A 6,803-nucleotide genomic window follows, 5' to 3' on the forward strand; every position below is an offset into this window, starting at 1 on the left:
ATGTCCACTCTTAGGTGTCCCGATACTTTTTTCGGATAGTGCATTATGGTGGCACAGTTTTCTTCGAACACAAGTTCTCTAAATCTAAGAAATATCTGATATCGACATGATTATTAGAATAGAAGCACCGAACACCTGTTTGTAATAAGTAATCTTTATTCACGACACACTGTTTCGTCCTTTATCGCCATTGTCAGGTACCTCTAGATTGATGCGACGTCCATATTACGTCATTAGTGAACTGTCTTCTAACTATCACTGTTTCAATAAGATGGTAAACGATGCAAATACAAATGTTAATTATGGTGTGAGAGAGGAACTGTCAAACTACTGTCGCACCGTAACTAACATTTTGTTTTCAAAATATTTACAAAATAGTGACAGTTATAAGACAGTTCACTAATGATGTAATATGGACGTCACATCAATCTAGACGTTCGTGACAATGGCCATAAAGGCCGAAACAGTCTATCGTGAATAGATATTACTTATTACAAGCAGTTATTTGTTGCATCTATTCTAATAATCATGTTGTTATCACACATATATTATGTTGCTGGCACTAAATAAGAAAAATTGTTGACGATATCTTCTAACATGAAACTTCCTGGCAAATTAAAACTGTGTGCCCGACCGAGACTCGAACTCGGGACCTTTGCCTTTTGCGGGCAAGTGCTCTACCAACTGAGCTACCGAAGCACGACTCACGCCCGGTACTCACAGCTTCACTTCTGCCAGTTTGGAAGGTAGGAGACGAGGTACTGGCAGAAGTGAAGCTGTGAGTACCGGGCGTGAGTCGTCCTTCGGTAGCTCAGTTGGTAGAGCACTTGCCCGCGAAAAGCAAAGGTCCCGAGTTCGAGTCTCGGTCGGGCACACAGTTTTAATCTGCCAGGAAGTTTCATATCAGCGCACACTCCGCTGCAGAGTGAAAATCTCATTCTGATATCTTCTAACAAATTGCGTTTCGCGATAACTACGTCATCTTTCTCCAAGGATTACCATTTAAGTCCCCCGAGCACTTCTTTTACACTTTCGTCAGGGCTATAGCAACCTGTGACGATGCTAACAGCACAATTCTGAATTCGTTCCGTGTGTGTCGCGTCTACTTGATAAAGACTCCAAGCACTGGAACATCACTCTACAATTGATCTCACTAGGGTCTTGTACAAGATTTCCTTTCCTTTTAGGTGCTCTGCACTTTGCCAGTACCCTCAAAACAATTGTGACAAGGGGACCGCGCGTAGCCATCAAGACCGATTTCTTTCAGCTTTATGATATACTCAGGGCGAGGTCAAAATTGAACGTGACGTAAGTGGGAGCTCCAGATGGCCGAGCTTTTGAGGGTGGAGAAAAAGCATTTTTGGCGCGAATCTCATAAACTGCATGTGGGTGTTAAGTGCGCATATGATTAACCCATCGTTGATTATATTCCTGTTCTATAAACCACGAATTTAGTACCAGGCTCAGAAGCTATGATTAAGATTTATCAAGTATGGAACTTAATACATGTCACGCACCAGCAATCCTCACATTTTATCATGAACACAAGTCTTTTAATTAACAATTAGCAGTCAATAAATGTCCATTTTAGCCGTAATTGTGTTCAGGCTTTCAATAACTCAAATATTTCCAATGGCCCATCCACCTCTGACCCAGGGCGCATAGTACAGCGCTTGCTTGCTCAATAATTGAATGCAGGTTATTGTTTTTAGCTCAAGGTGAGATAGATTGGATCTTACGTTCTTAAACGCATGGCATTAACTACCAAACAAATGCAGCTGCAGCCTTGTTTAATACTGCAACCTTCTGCACATAAATCAGCAACCTTTTAGTGCACTTGCCCGCGAAAGGCAAAGGTCCCGAGTTCGAGTCTCGGTCCAGCACACAGTTTTAATCTGCCAGGAAGTTTCATATCAGCGCACACTCCGCTGCAGAGTAAAAATCTCATTCTGGAAACATCCCCCAGGCTGTGGCTAAGCCGTGTCTCCGCAATATCCTTTCTTTCAGGAGTGCTAGTTCTGCAAGGTTCGCAGGACAGCTTCTGTAAAGTTTGAAAGGTAGGAGACTAGGTACTGGCAGAAGTAAAGCTGTGAGGACGGGACGTGAGTCGTGCTTGGGCAGCTCAGTTGGTAGAGCACTTGCCCGCGAAAGGCAAAGGTCCCGAGTTCGGGTCTCGGTCCAGCACACAGTTTTAATCTGCCAGGAAGTTTCAACCTTTTAGTGTGTTCGGCGTCCTAACGCAGTGCGTTGGGTGCTTCCGTTGCTTGTTGCGTTTATTGCAAGAGATGATGGCAAACAGTTCCTAATCACCAGACATTGCGCCAGTGTGCTGGATTAAACTCCAAACGTTTGTGCAGTGTGACTCTGCTGGCGCGGCGGGGAGGGACGTTAAACTTGGCGGTCCCCTTAGCGCTAGTAGAGTGGAGTAGCTTATGTCTCGGCCACAAGTTACACACTCCTTCTCTCAATATCATCATACGTAACAAACATGACATCACATTACACGCACACATTACAATCACCTTCAAGTACCAGATATACGAGGGTAATCCCAAAAGTAAGGTCTCCTATATTTTTATAAGTACAGAACTCTGTGTGGCAGTTGGTCACACTGTTATGAAGAGCGTTTCACGCGCTGTGTGTAAACATGCGCACGCCGCGCTGAGGCGCTCAGTCTTGGCTTGACAGCCGTTGAGAATGGAGCTTCCGTTGGATATTTACGCCAAGTGCGAATTTCGCGCTGTTATTCGATTTTTGAACGCGAAGGGCACTGCGCCGATTGAAATCCATCGTCAGTTGACGGAACTGTATGGTGAGTCGTGCTTGGATGTCAAAAATGTTCGTAAGTGGTGTAGAGAGTATGCAGCTGGTCGGACCGAAATTCACGATGAACAAAGGAGCGGGAGACCGTCAGTTTCTGAGGAGACAGCGTTGAAGGTTGAGCAAAGCATGCGTGAAGATCGGCGGATCACCCTGGGTGATCTCTGCACGTTGGTTCCTGAGGTTTCCCGAAGCACCGCTCACAGAATTTTAACGGCAACATTGAACTACCGGAAGGTGTGCGCAAGATGGGTGCCACGCATACTGACTGAGGACCACATGCGGCAATGAGTTGATGCTTCCTCTCATTTCTTCACTGCCTTGCAGCCGAACGGGACAACTTCCTGGACTCAACTGTCACGGGTGACGAAACCTGGGCGTACCACTTTACACCTGAGACCAAGCAACAATCACGACAGTGGCGGCATCCTTCTTCGCCAAAGCCGCGGAAATTCAAACAAACACAGTCTGCCGGTAAAGTCATTACAACCGTTTTTTGGGATCGGAAAGGGGTATTGTTGGTCGACTTTATGCCCACTGGGACCACAGTTAATGCTGACAGGTACTGTGCGACTCCGAAAAAAATCAAACGGGCAATTCAGAACCGGAGAAGATGAATGTTGAGCAAGTGCGTGCACATTTCCCATGACAACGCTCGCCCACACATCGCTCGGCAAACCGTTGCTCTCCTGCAACAGTTTCAGTGGAACATAATCACCCATCCACCCTACAGTCCTGAAATGGCGCCCAGGGACTGTCACCTGTTCCCTAGGTTAAAAGAACATTTGGCCGGAGAGCGATTCAGCTCCGACGACGTGGTTAAAGAAGAGGTTCATAACTTTTTAAACAGCATGGCGTCGAGCTGGTGTGACATGGGACTACAAAAACTGTCACAGCGTCTGCAAAAATGCAACGACAGAAATGGTGATTATGTCGAAAAATAGCTAAATGTTCAAGCTGTAAACTGATGTAAACCTTTGTAGAAGTAAACAGGGCTGTGTACTTATAAAAAAACAGGAGACCTTACATTTGGGAGTACCTTCGTACTTAGATACACTACTCTCATACTTATGAGAAGGGAAGGTATCAGTGTGCGCAAGTGACAGAAAAATCTTTCCAAAGTGGCTGAAACTGCCCTTCGTGGTCGCCCAGCCAACAGTGCCACATGACTTTACTTTCTACCTTGCGAACTCACTGCGAACTGAAAATATTGACAATATTATTGAAAGTGTGAGCGTCGTTTGAATATATTGAAGGTTTGGCAAAGTAGTATTGTCAATAAATATTGAACGTGTGTAGATCCCCGTAGGCGATCGGCCGATAACTCCGACAAATGTAGGAGATCTCAAAAGAAATACCTACGCAATCTGAGCACCGGGGTGCAGCAGTGCCTTAACACTACCAAGGCTGCAAGCAGTCCGGCTGGGATAGTGGTGGCGAAAAATGTGAGTCTATGCTCTGCGGCCGTGGCCTGTGCTATACCACCTAGCTGAAGCTGCTCCTTCCTCTGTGAGACTGCTACTGTAGGTATACTGAAATGTTTCAGCACAGCATACAGCGCGATTCAGCTGCCCCTACCGATGTCGTTTTATGCAACCCGCAATTCTCTATCTGGCTTTCAAAAACAACGCACGAGATCTTCATATTCTCTCGCGCGCTATGCGCAGACTATTAATCCTACAGAGAAAGTGAACAGGACCTTCTTTTAGGAAATTTAATGTAGTTAAATTTTATGCTGGGAGCTCCCTCCCATCATTGGACAAATACTTGCGACTGCACGAATTATTTCCCACTTTCAAACCATTTCGGTCTTCATTGACTGGCGTTATTGCCCCTCCGCCTTAGTGGAGGACCTCCAAATTGTAAACCTGACTTCTTTGTAATTTTTACCTTACAATTTTTTGGTTTTAAGCAGCATAAAATAAACGACTACATCTTTTATTCCTCAGCCCTTCTGACTACGAAACAATTATGCTTGTAAGGGTTAAGTTTGGATCGAATTGTCAACGTAATTAGTTTCAGCCTAATGTTTATCATCTTTCTTTTCATTACCCTGAGGGCCACGTTTAAATTAGTAATGTTAACGAAATGGCCTACTATGCTGGTGTCGTAATAACTGTATCAACTGAGACTAAAGAAGGTCGAATATCGGGAGTAGTTCGTATAATTGAAAATTTTTGCACACTAGTACACCATGAACAATGAACTAGAAATTCTGACTCGTGAAGGATGAGCGTCCGCGTGGAGATGTGGTTGAAGGTCACTTTTGAACGTTTTTCTTGAACTACTCGAAAACCGTGGTCGCCAGCGAAAATGTATCCCAGTACAAAATTTAACTACATGGTCCTGTTCGCTTTTTCTATAGGACTGATAGTTTGCACCTAGCGAGCGATAGAACATGAAAGGTCTCTCGCGCAGTTTTTGAAGGTCAGGTTTAGAATTGCAGGTTGCGTAAAACAACATCGGTAGGGGCAGCTGAATGTCCGCATATAGTTCAACTGGGAGGGAATGATAGATTTCTATTGTACAGATTCAAGTAACTTAGTCCTGGTAAAATTCAAATGTATTCTGAAACAATTCTTCCTCGGTGCTGCAGCTGCTGTCATACATGAATCCAACTTACTTTCACATTCAGACAACTGAAGTCTACATATCGCCTATTCGTGACCATAATTACGATCTTGATAGCACGCACGATTGAGCTTAATTTGAGCACTAAACCCATCGTCTGCACGTCCACGCGTCATACCGTACATGCACTGTCAGTAACTGCCTCTTATCGCTTAAATAGTTTTCTAGCGTCGCATCCCGCTCCATGCGAGCCTCCATTGTTCTGCCTTGAATCAAACGTTGCGAAACTAGTTTCGAAAGTGACTGTCTACACAACGACATCAGTGTACACTTCAGTTTCGGTATTTTGTGAGCACCGAAGCTCCGCCTTCCTCATGAAATGAAATTTGTGGCAGTCAAATTGGCAATGACGGAGTTCAGACTTGTCTGCTTCAAATCTGTACATGGGAAGAAGAACAAACCTGTTTGAATTCCCGTTGCATAAAGAGAAGTTTAGCTCGGATGGTCAGCGACGAAATTTTGGTGGATTCATATTAATCCAGTTGCTACTCCAGACATCTAAGAATGGCTTCACTGATCTTAACAAGAGTTCAAGGAACTATAAGGAAAGAGAATATATTTTGTAGTATTGCGATCTAAAGTTCATAAATGCCAAATTTTTTCCAGATAATTGTAAGCTTTTTGCTTCGTACATATTGAATTTTCTATTTTCGACGTTATCTTCACATTTTATTCCTTCCATTACTTCCAAATCTGCGCAGCAGCGACTATAGTGAAGTCAGTTTCTTTAGCGTGACTTGGATTTGACCTATCAGCATGTAGAGAAGTTACCAAATACATATATTATTGTTTCTTACGGAATGTATTTTAGTCAGCAACTCCGACGTCGTCAGTCCTTAGATGTTTGTATTGCGGAGGCTTGTCTCAAGTGCAGCGTTGCGTCCCTCGTCGCTCTTGTAACAAGTATCTTCAACGTTCCACGAGAACCTAATCATACCGTAACTGCCCAAAAACCAACAATTCCCTCAGTTCCCCAATCTCTGTAGCATTTATCGAAATGCCACCGACGCTGAAAACACTCGCAACTGTTTCATTTGCACAGAACTAAGAAATGAGCACTGGCTTACTTCATGGTGTTTTGAATGTTGTTGAAGGAAAGTTGCTGTCCAAATGAAACTGCGAATGGCAATAAGCAGAAGAACAGCCACAAAACTGTATCAAGAACACAAGCAGAGAATCGTTCACGAAATTTGTCGCTGTTGACGCTTTTCAAATAATAAAGACGAAACGAATACGGCAGGAGCAATTCGTTTCATTCCATTGTAACTAGACGAACCCAAACTAATAATTACACTGCTCAACAAAAGTTTGGAATACTACGGTAAAATGTAATCTACGATACTAATAGAGGC

The 6,803-nt window shown here is 43.8% G+C and overlaps 1 non-coding gene across 1 annotated transcript; it reads right to left on the reverse strand.

Annotated features, from left to right (window-relative positions):
- Window positions 1-625: 625 nt before the first annotated feature.
- Trnal-caa lies at window positions 626-700 on the reverse strand. The gene has a single exon. It is a non-coding gene; the product is annotated as a tRNA-Leu (tRNA).
- Between the last annotated feature and the right edge of the window lie 6,103 nt (window positions 701-6,803).

This window comes from Schistocerca americana, chromosome 5, assembly GCF_021461395.2.
Source record: "Schistocerca americana isolate TAMUIC-IGC-003095 chromosome 5, iqSchAmer2.1, whole genome shotgun sequence".
Classification (NCBI taxonomy): Eukaryota; Metazoa; Arthropoda; class Insecta; order Orthoptera; family Acrididae; genus Schistocerca; species Schistocerca americana.